The sequence below is a fragment of the Rhinatrema bivittatum genome, chromosome 9, assembly GCF_901001135.1.
Source record: "Rhinatrema bivittatum chromosome 9, aRhiBiv1.1, whole genome shotgun sequence".
NCBI lineage: Eukaryota > Metazoa > Chordata > Amphibia > Gymnophiona > Rhinatrematidae > Rhinatrema > Rhinatrema bivittatum.
In genome coordinates this window covers 7,978,550-7,992,859 of record NC_042623.1, presented here as the reverse complement: position 1 = coordinate 7,992,859, position 14,310 = coordinate 7,978,550, and the positions used below count along the sequence as shown (strand labels likewise).

The following is a 14,310-nucleotide window of genomic DNA, read 5'->3' as shown; positions in this document are numbered from 1 at the left end:
CTCAGTGTATACCTATAGACCTTTATTTTACATGGATCATAATCCTCTCTTGCAATCAATATATGGCATATATAATCTATCTATATGTTTTTGTTGATTTTTTGGTTTTCTAATTTTGGAATATTATATTCAGGTCCACATGCATTTTTTGTTGTGCTTCCCCTTCTGTTTCCCCCTCCCTTTGCCCTTCTTATCCCTTTTCCCCCCTCCTTCCCCCCCCCCTCCCCTTTTTCCCTTCCAATTTCCCTTCCCTCTTCCCCACCCCCTTTCCCTTTCCCCCTTCCTTTTCCCCCCCCCCTCCCCCTCTCCCCCCCCCCTTATCTTCCCTTTAAATTTTAATTCATATATTTTTTACTTGATTTTCCAAATAATGATGCATCTTTTAAGAATGTTTGATTTTATACATGTTCACACTAATTTACTTTTTTTAAAGATGCAGTGTTTTAAAGTTTTTAAAATATTTGTGTTTACCTTTTGACCGTACATCCGTTTTCCAGCAGTTGCACAAATGAAGGAATATGAGTCAACCGCAGACATTTGTTTATTACATTTTCTCCTCTTGTCACCATTTTTGCATCACTGCACAGATTAGATCAGTATTGATTAATTCACTTTTTTTACACACCAGAGTCGTTATGAAGGGTTTTATTCATGTCTCTCATTCCCTATGAGCCAATCTGTCCACACATGTGTCTATTCTCGCGTGATTTCGAGTGAGAAGCGGGAAAAATAAAGGTCCAATACAGGTACTAACTGGTTCTTGCAGTGTTTGTCAGAGCAGTATGTGACCGGTGCAAGTTCAACAAAGGTAAAATATTAGTTAGTTTTAATAGCTAGTGATTTCACTCTTATATATTTTAGTCTGCTTAAGTGCATACTTAATATGACATAGTTTCTTGCGCTTGGATATTATCCACAATTAGTGATTCCATCATTTTTGTTCGGTATTCATTGTGACACAGCTTCCGATGGATACATATTTGCGGATAGCCACAATATGCTATTTGACTTATGCACTTTTATATATTAGGAATTTAATTATTGTTCAGCGCATCATTTTTATTATTACATTGCTTTGGCACACGTCTTCCCGCATATCACTCGTTTTAAATTTAAATTTTCTATATACTGTTGATAAGAAGTATTGTTGGCATTGTATTGAAGTGTATTTTAGCTTTCTAGGGAGCACTTTTGTATCGAAGCTGCTTTTATCCACTTATGCACTTTATATATTAGGAATTTAATTATTGTTCAGCGCATCTTTTTTTTATTATTACATTGCTTTGGCACACGTCTTCCCGCATATCACTCGTTTTAAATTTAAATTTTCTATATACTGTTGATAAGAAGTATTGTTGGCATTGTATCGAAGTGTATTTTAGCTTTCTAGGGAGCACTATTGTATCGAAGCTGCTTTTATCCATTTGTTCATTTTGTAGCGAAGTTTATTATTGTATTGCTTTTAATTTCATTTTTGATTTGTTCCTGGTACCTACCGGATCAAGATTTAACACACTGTAAAAATTAAAAATTAAAAATTATGGTTTGCATTCACATGCAGTAAGGTTCACCATTCATTTATTTTTCGACATCATCTTTTTTACCGTTAACTCCCTATCAATTTGTGATCAGTTGAAAGACATATAGCAGCTTGATAATAATGATACAAGATTTCAGTATCAATTTCAGAATGAAGTCATTCAGATTTGTAGTCTGACTAATGCATGTGTCCATTTTTTACCTTCTTGATAACTAAGATAATTGAGAATTTTTTGTTCCATAAGAATTGCATCAATACTGTTCACACAAGTGATTGATGAATCACAAGTGACAAGCCCGGATTCGGTGTGTTCACTCATACTCCTTCATCCTAGGAAATCAGCAAAAGTATATAGAGCCAAGTTTCTGGCTCAACAAGGTACAAAATTTAGTTTGCTTTCTTTACATATCATTTACATTTTTTCATTTCTTAATAATTAGACACATTGACCTCCTCAATAATATATTTCAATTAATAATATTTTATTGTTTGTTACAAATTTTGCATGTATCAGCCATATGCTGTTTGGTGAAGTGCATTGGGCAATGCAACAATCACTATAGACCATGTTTTTTGTAAGATTTGTTTCCACTTTTAATTGATGTTTCAGCCACAGTATCTGTACTTTCAAACACGTAACTTTTTATGTAACATCATTATCTTATGCACACAAAACAAGCACTGTCTCCGTGTTGAAGTGTTTTTACTATTTAATGTATTCGTTTAATATATATTTTTTTGAATATGTTTTATATCATGTCATATGTTTATACAAATATTTATGTTTGTGTGCATTTTTAATTGTTTATATTTATGTGCCACAGCCCCTGAGGCAGCTCGGCAGAGCGAAACTCGGCCAGAGTCGGGCAAGTTCCAATAAAAGTCCATTTTTACCGATCCATCTTTTCATTCTTCTGTTATAAACTATATGTGTACATTAAGTTTGTCTGTAGGGAGCATATTAGACGGAAAGAGTTTAACCTTAATGTGCATTTGTAGGTTTCAAATAACAATTTCTAGTTTGGTGCATCCTAATCAATCAGCTGTTTTTCTCCTTCTCTTTATCTTTATAAAAAGCTTGTTTAAATAGCCAGGTTTTCAGATTGGATTTGAATATTTTGAAGTTTCTCTGCAGCCTTATTTCGAGTGGCATGGTGTTCCATAGCACGGGGCCAGACAGTGATAGTGCTCTCTCCCTAACTTGCGTGAGGCGGGCTGTTTTGAGTTTAGCACCCCCCAATCACTTTAAAGAGCTGGCTCCTATGTACAAAAGTCCAGAGGTGCAAAGAGGAAATTCCTCCCCCTACCACCAGCCCTTTCCCCTTCGGCTGCAAGTGCCTGCTCTGTGAATCTGCACCCTCAGTCCCCCGGGAGAGGGCGGGCTTCACACCGGGGGTCCTCATACTGCAGCTTCTTTCAGGGGCACCCAAGTCCAGGAAATTTCATTCTGTGTTGCTCCTTTCATTTGCAAAGCAATCCAACAGTTAAAACCTTCCAGCTTTACACACCCCTCGGATGCACCGCCTGGAAAACCTCACTCCTTGGAGCAGTAAATCTCACCCCTGGGGATGGTCCAGCCTGAGGGGCAGATGCAATAGGGTGCGCTGAGCCGAGCGCACTGTTAACCTGCAGTCGGACGCGGGTAGAATAGGCGCTAATCAATCCCCCAATGCAATAAGGGGATTAGCGCCTATTCAACGCGCGTCCAACGCGGAGTGAATCTAATAGCGCTCATCACATGCAAATGCACGTGAATGAGGCTATTAGACACTCACTCCCGATGCAAAAAAAAAAAAATGTGCGTCTGGGACACACATGTAACTGTCATCTATTAACGCCGGCCAGGAGCAGGCGTTAATAGCTGTGCGCATCAAAAAAAGATGAAAAATAAAAGAAATAAAACAAAAAAAATAAACCCAAATTGACAGTGGGACGCATCACGAAGATAAAGAGTTGGCAGCATTTCCAGTTTTTTTTTTTGGAATAAACGAAACTCTGCAGTTGTTTTCTGCAGAGTCTGCAGGCTGGGAGGTGCAGCTTTGCAGGTCACTGTGTTGTGCCGCCCGCTGCTTGACCCTTGGATCCGCCGTGACCATGGCTGAGACATCTGGGGAAGAGACCCTGAGAAACCACTGAAAGACAGGAGCAAAGACGCCTCTTCCTGGGAGCAGCCTGAGGAGATGCAATGAAAAATGAGGCTTTACCGTTAACTTCCACACCAGAGTTTAATGTTACTTATCCCATTAAGCCACTCCGATGTGCATTAGAAAGCGCTGGTGGACACAATGATGTGCGACCCTGAGCAGCGTGGCCATGAAATAATTAACCAAGACTCCGCTGATTCAAAGCCACGTTAGGTTAAAATTGTCAGCTGAGCTCCGAGGTAAAGTTTTCAAAACAATTTCTAACGAACAGGGAGGAAACTCTTTTGTAAAATTCATGCATTTGATTAATGATCTTCTCCCGTTCCCAATCCGTGAAGAAAAGGACGCAATGCTTAATAACTTGGAGGATCTCCGTTTTGGGAGCCATGAGGACTGGCAGCAGTAGATACTTCAGTAGTTTTTTTTTATCTGTCATTGGTGCAGTTCAGTGCTAATGAAAACAAAAAATAAACCCTCAGTGTGAATTAAAGTTGAAACCAAAGAACTCTGACTGAGCCTACGGTTACATCACCAGTAAGACATGAGTGAACCTTTTAGTTTAGTCAGTAACAGGCTGATGCAATAAAGTGCGCTCCCCTGACCACACTATTTAACTCGTGATTGCACGCGCGTTTTGGATGCCCGGAACAGGTGGATCGGTGTGCGCTAAGGGAGCGGGTTCAATCATGAGCACCTGTTTAACGCGCACCAATATTGCATTGGTGCGCGTTAAACAGGCATTTGAATGGTAACTTCCCCTCACACTAATCAGGAGTGAGTGTCTAATAGCCTCATTCACTTGCATTTGCATGTGATGAGCGCTATTAGATTCACTCCGCGTTGGACGCGCATTGAATAGGCGCTAATCCCCTTATTGCATTGATTAGCGCCTATTCTACCCGTGTCCGACTGCAGGTTAACAGTGTGCTCGGCTCAGCGCACCGTATTGCATCTGCCCCTCAGGCTGGACCATCCCAAGGGATGAAACTTACTGCTCCAACGAGTGAGATGAGTGATTAGTGTGAGGGGAGGTCACCATTCAAATGCAGCCCCTCCCTTTCAGGGGTCTGGAATGGCCGTCCCCCTGAGAGTCTGTATATCAGCTCCCTACACAGAGCTCAGGAGGCAGTCCCTGAAGAACATAAGAAATTTCCATACTGGGTCGGACCAAGTGTCCATCAAGCCCAGCATCCTGTTTCCAACAGTGGCCAAACCATGGCACAACTACCTGGCAATTACCCAAACATGAAGTCTATCCCATGCTACTGATGCTATTAATAGCAGTGGCTATTTTCTAAGTCAACTTGAGTAATAGCCATTAATGGACTTCTCTTCCAAGAACTTATCCAAACCTATTTTAAACCCAGCTACACTAACTGCACTAACTACATCCTCTGGCAACAAATTCCAGAGTTTAATTGTACGCTGAGTGAAAAAGAACTTTCTCTGATTAGTTTTAAATGTGCCATATGCTAACTTCATGGAGTGCCCCCTAGTCCTTCTATTATCGGAAAGAATAAATAACCAATTCATATCTACTCGTTCTAGACCTCTCATGATTTTAAACACCTCTATCATATCCCCCCTCAGCCATCTCTTCTCCAAGCTGAAAATTAACCTCTTTAGTCTTTCCTCATAGGGGAGCTGTTCCATTCCCCTTATCATTTTGGACGCCCTTCTCTGTACCTTCTCCATCGCAACTATATCTTTTTTGAGATGCGGCGACCAGAATTGTACACAGTATTCAAGGTGCAGTCTCACCATGGAGCGATATAGAGGCGTTATGACATTTTCCATTTTATTCACCATTCCCTTTCCAATAACTCCCAACATTCTGTTTGCTTTTTTGACTACCGCAGCACACTGAACCGACGATTTCAATGTGTTATCCACCATGATGCCTAGATCTCTTTCTTGGGTTGTAGCACCTAATATGAAACCCAACATTGTGTAACTATAGCATGGGTTATTTTTCCCTATATGCAACACCTTGCACTTGTCCACATTAAATTTCATCTGCTATTTGGAAGCCTAATCTTCCAGTCTTGCAAGGTCCTCCTGCAATGTATCACAAGCCTCGTGTGATTTAACTACTCTGAATAATTTTGTATCTTCTACAGATTTGATTACCTCACTCATCGTATTCCTTTCCAGGTCATTTATAAATATTTTGAAAAGCAGCGGTCCAAGTACAGATCCCTGAGGCACTCCACTGCCTACTCCCCTCCACTGAGAAAATTGTCCATTTAATCCTACTCTCTGTTTCCTGTCCTTTAATCAGTTTGTAATCTATGAAAGGACACCGCCTCCTATCCCATGACTTTTTAGTTTTCGCAGAAGCCTCTCATGAGGGACTTTGTCAAATGCCTTCTGAAAATCCAAATACACTACATCTACCAGTTCACCTTTATCTACATGATTATTAACTCCTTCAAAAAATGAAGCAGATTTGTGAGGCAAGACTTGCCTTGGGTAAATCCATGTTGACTGTGTTCCATTAAATCATGTCTTTCTATATGCTTTACAATTTTGTTCTTGAGAATAGTTTCCACTATTTTTCCCGGCACTGAAGTCAGGCTCACTGGTCTATAGTTTCCTGAATCGCCCCTGGAGCCCTTTTTAAATATTGGGGTTACATTGGCCACCCTCCAGTCTTCAGGTACAATGGATGATTTTAATGATAGGTTTTACATTTTAACTAATAGATCAGAAATTTCATTTTTGAGTTCCTTCAGAACCCTGGGATTCATACCTTCAGGTCCAGGTGATTTGCTACTCTTTAGTTTGTCAATCTGGCCTACTACATCTTCCAGGTTCACAGTGATTTCGTTCAGTTCGTCTGACTCATCACCCCTGAAAACCATCTCCGGAACTGGTATCTCCCCAACATCCTCATTAGTAAACACAAAAGCAAAGAATTAATTTAGTCTTTCTGCAATTGCCTTATCTTCCCTAAGAGCCCCTTTAACCCCTCAGTTATCTAACAATTCTCTCACAGGTTTCTTGCTTCAGATATATTTTAAAAAGTTTTTATCAGTTTTTGCCTCTATGGCCAACTTCATTTTAAATTCTCTCTTCGCCTGTCTTATCAATGTTTTACACTTACCTTGACAATGCTTATGCTTTATCCTATTTTCTTCAGAGGAATCCTTCTTCCAATTTTTGAAGGATGTTTTTTTTTTGGCTAAAATAGCCTCTTTCACCTCACCTTTTAACCATGCCAGTAATAGTTTTGCCTTCCTCCCACCTTTCTTAATGTGTGGCATATATATGGACTGAGCTTCTAGGATTGTATTTTTAAATAATGTCCATGCCTGTTGAACATTTTTAACCTTTGCAGTTGCACCTTTCAGGATTTTTCTGTTTTCCTCATTTTATCAAAGTTTCTCTTTTGAAAATTTAGTGTTAGAGCTGTAGATTTACATATTTTCACCCTTCTAGTCATTAGTTCAAATTTGATCATGTTATGATCACTATTACCAAGTGGCCCTCTCACCAAATCCTGCATTCCACTAAGAATTAAATCTAAAATAGCTCCCTCTCTCATTGGTTCCTGAACCAATTGCTTCATGAAGCAGTTGTTTATTTGTCTGACCATTTTGTCCAGGTGGACGGTAGTATACTCCTATCACTATACTCTTACCCATCACACATGGGATTTCTACTCATATGGATTCTACTGAGCATTTACTCTCTTATATGATCTTTATCCTGTTCGATTCCATACCCTCCCAGACATAAAGTGCTACACCCTCACAAGTTGATCTGCCCCAACATTGTCGTATAATTTGTACCCTGATATAGCTTTGTCCCATTGGTTATCCTCCTTCCACCATCTATCTCATCATTCGCTGCTATACATTCTAACTCTCTCATCTTTATTTATTTTATTTATTTATTTAGGTTTTTTATATACCGGCATTCATGAACAAGTCACATCATGCTGGTTTACATAGTAACAAGGGGTGTATAGAACAGTGGAACTAAACTTGTGCAAGGGGAAGCAGTTACAAAAAACAGGGGTAAGATAACTGGGAGAGAGAAAAAAAAGGAACGGGGGGCGTAGAGATTTGTACAGGGATAATTACTTAATAACTTAATAACTTAATAATAATAACAATGAATATTTACAGTGGCACTGAAAAGTAGCAGTGGCATTGTAAAGTAGCAGTGGCATCTTACTTCTTAGACTTCTGGCATTGGCATTCAGACATTTCAAAGTGCATTTTTTGTTTGTATTAATAGCCTGCTCTTCGGTTGTAAGGTTACTCCATGTTCCTGTTAAGGGTAGTAACTGCCACTCCATGCAGGTTACTCCATGTTCCTGTTAAGGATAGTAACTGCCACTCCATGCAGGTTACTCCATGTTCCTGTTAAGGATAGTAACTGCCACTCCATGCAGGTTACTCCCATGTTCCTGTTAAGGGTAGCAACTGCAGCTCTGTGCAGGTTACCCCCATGTTTCTGTTAAGGGTAGTAACTGCCACTCCGTGCAGGTTACCCCCATGTTTCTGTTAAGGGCAGTAACTGCCGCTCCGTGCAGGTTACCCCCATGTTTCTGTTAAGGGCAGTAACTGCCGCTCCGTGCAGGTTACCCCCATGTTTCTGTTAAGGGCAGTAACTGCCGCTCCGTGCAGGTTACCCCCATGTTTCTGTTAAGGGCAGTAACTGCCGCTCCGTGCAGGTTACCCCCATGTTTCTGTTAAGGGCAGTAACTGCCGCTCCGTGCAGGTTACCCCCATGTTTCTGTTAAGGGCAGTAACTGCCGCTCCGTGCAGGTTACCCCCATGTTTCTGTTAAGGGCAGTAACTGCCGCTCCGTGCAGGTTACCCCCATGTTTCTGTTAAGGGCAGTAACTGCCGCTCCGTGCAGGTTACCCCCATGTTTCTGTTAAGGGCAGTAACTGCCGCTCCGTGCAGGTTACCCCCATGTTTCTGTTAAGGGCAGTAACTGCCGCTCCGTGCAGGTTACCCCCATGTTTCTGTTAAGGGCAGTAACTGCCGCTCCGTGCAGGTTACCCCCATGTTTCTGTTAAGGGCAGTAACTGCCGCTCCGTGCAGGTTACCCCCATGTTTCTGTTAAGGGTAGTAACTGCTGCTCCGTGCAGGTTACCCCCATGTTTTTATTAAGGGATCCACAGTGTTTATCCTATGCCCTTTTGAATTTTTTTACTGTTTTGCTTTCACCACCTCTTCTGGCAGGGAATTCCAGGCATCCATCACCCTCTCCGTGAAGTAATATTTCCTGATGTGGGTTCTGAATCATCCCCCCTGGAGTTTAATTTAGTGACCTCTGGTTCTACTGTTTGCTTTCCAGTGGAAAAGGTTTGTTGATTGTGCATCATTAAAACCTTTCAGGTATCCGAAGGTCTGCATCAAATCTCCCCTGCTCATCCTCTCCTCCAGGGTTACACATTCAGATCCTTCAGCCTCTCCTCTTAGGTCTTCCGATACAGAGCCCACACCCTTCTCTGTGCTGCCTCCATCCTGTCTCTGTCCTGCCTCCATCCTGTCTCTGTGCTGCCTCCATCCTGTCTCTGTCCCTTTTGAGATACTCTCAGGAGCTTGGTGCACCCTTCAGAATGAGCCCCCGGGCCCATTCCCGCAGCTGGCAGATGTAGCCTGAGGTGGGCCTGGGTCAGGAGCTTCACCTTTACCCAACCTCTTCAGACCTTGGGTTACAGGGTCTGCAGGACAGAGGCAAGAGTCCCGCAGGGTAAGGAAAGCGAGAGTCCGGGACCAAGTTGGGTCAGAGCAGGCAGCGGGCAAAGTGGTGCAGGTCCAGGCAGTGGTCAGAGGCAGGCGGCAAACGAAGATAAATCAAGGTCCAGGAAAAGGTCAGATGCAGGAATTTAGTGGGAGGAAGGAGCAGGCAGGAGGCAGGGAGGACTGAACGTGGCAAGGCAGGCTGGACGAGCAACACGCACTGCAGGAAGCAGAGAGAAGCGCCTGCTACTGAGACGTCTGCTTGCTGTGCTGCTGTGGGTCAAACAGTGGTGTTGGTGACCTCATCTGGGAGTGTCCGTGGAGGGGATTTCTGCCTTGGGGCTTTTAAGAGGTGCTTCGATGTACTAAACTCCAAATACATCACATCGAGCGCTCTTCCTTGATCCAATCAAAAAAGTCAATCAGATTTCTTTGTGTCTGTGTTTGTGAGTGAAGCTTGCACTACTGCCGCCCGTGCTCTGTTTCCTGTGCTGGGGCACTGTGTGTGTGAAAATCTTGCACTGCTCCTGCTTGTGCTATACCTATCCTGTGGTGGAGTTGTGCATGTGTGTGTGTGAATCTTGCACTGCTCCTGCTTGTGCTATACCTATACTGTGGGGGAGTTGTGCATGTGTGTGTGTGTGTGTGAATCTTGCACTGCTCCTGCTTGTGCTATACCTATCCTGTGGTGGAGTTGTGCATGTGTGTGTGAGAAGCTTGTATTGTTCCAGCTTTTGTTGTACCTGTCCTTTGGTGGGACTGTGTGTGGATATGTGTGTGTGTGTGTGTGTGTGTGTGAGAAGCTTGCACTGCTCCTGCTTGTGTTGTACCTTCCTGTGGTGGGGCTGTGTGTGTGTGTGTGTGTGAGAAGCTTGCACTGCTCCTGCTTGTGTTGTACCTTCCTGTGGTGGGGCTGTGTGTGTGTATGTGTGTGTGTGAGAAGCTTGCACTGCTCCTACTGTACTTATCCTGTGGTGGGGCTGTGTGTGTGTGTGTGTGTGTGTGTGTGTGTGTGTGTGAGAAGCTTGCACTGCTCCTGCTTGTGTTGTACCTTCCTTTGGTGGGATTGTGTGTGGATATGTGTGAGGGTGTGAAGCTGGCACTGCTTCTGCTGTACTTATCCTGTGGTGGGGTTGTGTGTGTGTGTGTGTGTGAGAAGCTTGCACTGCTCCTGCTTGTGTTGTACCTTCCTTTGGTGGGGCTGTGGGTGTGTGTGTGTGTGTGTGTGTGTGTGTGTGTGTGTGAGAAGCTTGCACTGCTCCTGCTTGTGTTGTACCTTCCTTTGGTGGGGCTGTGTGTGTGTGTGTGTGTGTGTGTGTGAGAAGCTTGCACTGCTCCTGCTTGTGTTGTACCTTCCTGTGGTGGGGTTGTGTGTGTGTGTGTGTGTGTGTGCATGTGAGAAGCTTGCACTGCTCCTGCTGTACTTATCCTGTGGTGGGGTTGTGTGTGTGTGTGTGTGTGAGAAGCTTGCACTGCTCCTGCTTGTGTTGTACCTTCCTTTGGTGGAGCTGTGTGTGGATATGTGTGAGGGTGTGAAGCTTGCACTGCTCCTGCTGTACTTATTCTGTGATGGGGTTGTGTGTGTGTGTGTGTGTGTGTCTGTGTGTGAGAAGCTTGCATTGCTCCTGCTTGTTTTGTACCTTCCTTTGGTGGAGCTGTGTGTGTGTGTGTGTGTGTCTGTGTGTGGATATGTGTGAGGGTGTGAAGCTTGCACTGCTCCTGCTGTACTTATCCTGTGATGGGGTTGTGTGTGTGTGTGTGTGTGTGTCTGTGTCTGTGTGTGAGAAGCTTGCACTGCTCCTGCTTGTGTTGTACCTTCCTTTGGTGGAGCTGTGTGTGGATATGTGTGAGGGTGTGAAGCTTGCACTGCTCCTGCTGTACTTATCCTGTGATGGGGTTGTGTGTGTGTGTGTGTGTGTGTCTGTGTCTGTGTGTGAGAAGCTTGCACTGCTCCTGCTTGTGTTGTACCTTCCTTTGGTGGAGCTGTGTGTGGATATGTGTGAGGGTGTGAAGCTTGCACTGCTCCTGCTGTACTTATCCTGTGGTGGGGCTGTGTGTGTGTGTGTGTGTGTGTGTGTGTGTGTGTGAGAAGCTTGCACGGCTCCTGCTTGTGTTGTACCTTCCTTTGGTGGGATTGTGTGTGGATATGTGTGAGGGTGTGAAGCTGGCACTGCTCCTGCTGTACTTATCCTGTGGTGGGGTTGTGTGTGTGTGTGTGTGTATGTGTGTGTGTGTGTGTGTGTGTGAGAAGCTTGCACTGCTCCTGCTTGTGTTGTACCTTCCTTTGGTGGGACTGTGTGCGGATATGTGTGAGGGTGTGAAGCTTGCACTGCTCCTGCTGTACTTATCCTGTGATGGGGTTGTGTGTGTGTGTGTCTGTGTCTGTGTGTGAGAAGCTTGCACTGCTCCTGCTTGTGTTGTACCTTCCTTTGGTGGAGCTGTGTGTGTGTGTGTGTGTGTGAAGCTTGCACTGCTCCTGCTGTACTTATCCTGTGGTGGGGTTGTGTGTGTGTGTGTGAAGCTTGCACTGCTCCTGCTGTACTTATCCTGTGGTGGGGTTGTGTGTGTGTGTCTGTGTGTGTGTGTCTGTGTGTGGATATGTGTGAGGGTGTGAAGCTGGCACTGCCGTTGCCGGTGCTCACATGTTTTGTGGATACTTGGAGAATTTCATTTAGTCCAGCAGCTTTCACAAGCACTGAATGCAGATAAAATATGGATGCATGGAAGTGCAGTCAGCATGAACGGGAGACCCCTGTACTGAACCTCCTCCCATGTGCTCTATATTATTTATTATTCAGACAGGACCCTGCAGAGACAGCAAACCGCAGCCCCGCCGCAGGGGACCAGATCACTGCAAAGTTAGAAGGATCCAATGTTTCAGAAGCCACCCTAAAGGGCTGAACAAGACGTGGGACTTTTAAGTCCGTAGCAGGCAGCGTTCTCCCGTGTCTGCCCCCTTCCCCTGCCCTCTGGCATTGCCCTGGGTCCTGGGGGCATTTTGCTGTGTGTGAGCCTTTACCTCCCTGGGTCTGACATTCGTGAAGTTTCACACTTTCCTTAAACTGCTGCTGCAGATGTGGCACTGCTGCTAAGCAACAAGGGCCGGGCTAAAATCTCTTTAAAGTGTCAGTGCTGGCAAACTGCAAACGATGCGCTAAATCATTCGGGGCTTTACCCCCATTCAGGCTGATGCAATATCAGCTCAGGTAAAACGGGGGCTCACGACTGAGTGCCCGCTCTCCTAACGCATGTCCAGCCACCTCTCCTGGGGGAACTACAGGAAAGCAGTATTTTGTGCTTTTTTTGTGGCTTTGTGTGTGTGTGTGTGTGTGAAGCTTGCACTGCTCCTGCTGTACTTATCCTGTGGTGGGGTTGTGTGTGTGTGTGTGTGTGTGTCTGTGTCTGTGTGTGAGAAACTTGCACTGCTCTTGCTTGTGTTGTACCTTCCTTTGGTGGAGCTGTGTGTGGATATGTGTGAGGGTGTGAAGCTTGCACTGCTCCTGCTGTACTTATCCTGTGGTGGGGTTGTGTGTGTGTGTGTGGGGGGGGGGGTGTTTCAGACGGCTCGGAGCACCGGCCCTGGGGCTGGCATCGTTTTCTGTGATAAAAACGAGTGCATTGGGCGCTTGGTGATTTTTTGCATTGGGGGTAATAGCTAATAGCCTCACCTACACCCATTTACATGTGATGAGCGCTATTAGCACGTTTTGGACGCACTAATCCCCTTATTGCATTGGCTGTTAGCCTAGTGCGTCAAAAACCCACGCCCAAGAGCTGGTCAGCCTGTGCGCTCGGCTCGGTGCACGGCACAGCACGCGCCTGCTTGAGACAGACGGGGAGAGAAGCAAGGCAGCTCCTTAGGGGGCTCCGTTTACTTTTTCCAATTGTTTATGTTTCCATGCAGCACGTTTTAGATTTCCCAGATCCAAACCAAAATGCTGGGCGTAATTAAAAAAACAAACACAGAGAAGGTGATTTCCCAACGTCCCAGATAAGTTCTGTCACAAAACCGGGTGGAAGTTACAGGAATTATCACAGCAAGCTTCAGTGGATTTCAGCTTTGGAAACCATTCAGCCACATTACCCCGCACAAGTCACCCCCCCCTACTGAAAATGTCTGCCCCAGCCAGGGAGGCCACCGTTCAGGCCACGGAAACGCACACATGAAGGTGCTCTACCTGCACACGTTTACCTGCATACTGGGCGGGCACTTCTGCATGCAAAACACCGATTTACCCCCGAGGGTCTCTTTGAAGCGATAATACACCTTGGTCACAGACCAAGAACACAGAAAATATAGCATGAAACTGTCATACAGAGAGTACAAGGGAAGAAAAAGCAGCAGCTACCAAACGCAGAGAAAAGGAGACCTTGATCTGGATACGACTCTCACCCTCCTCATCCCCACACGCAAGGGCAACCACATCAAGCCAGCAGAAAGGGCTCACCTGTTAGGTACCCAGTCTGCAGGATTTGGAGGGGAACAGCAGCAAATCCCCGCCGGACAAAATGCAAATATCCTCCAAGCTGCCCCAAACATCTTTCCTGCAATGCGAGGAAAACTGCCCTGGGGAAAAATGTCTCCAGATATTTGCCCCTGCAGCTCAGGAATTTTGCCTTTTTCAGATTTGATTCACGATTAATGCCTAAGGTTTTGGAAACGTCTTTCTGTGTCTGTGAGTCCTGCCATAACAAGGGGATGGGAGCGACCCTTGCGCTGATCCTGACAAAGCCAGCGGGCGTGGACCAGAAGGGACAACGGTCGCCTCCTATTTCAGAGGTTAAAGGTCTCCACGACTGGCACGACTGCCCACAAGTGTCCAGCTTGTCCTAATTCTACCCCCCTTCTCGTGTCTACTGTTTCAAAAAAACAGAGGAAAACCAATACGACAAGCGTATAGCAAGACCATCAGTGAAAGAA

At 44.9% G+C, this 14,310-nt stretch overlaps 1 long non-coding RNA gene across 1 annotated transcript; it reads left to right on the top strand.

The window, feature by feature from the left end:
- Positions 1-755: 755 nt before the first annotated feature.
- LOC115099522 lies at positions 756-2,398 on the top strand. The gene is made up of 3 exons (XR_003858817.1): positions 756-808; positions 1,785-1,918; positions 2,365-2,398. It is a non-coding gene; the product is annotated as an uncharacterized LOC115099522 (long non-coding RNA).
- The last annotated feature ends 11,912 nt before the right edge of the window (positions 2,399-14,310 follow it).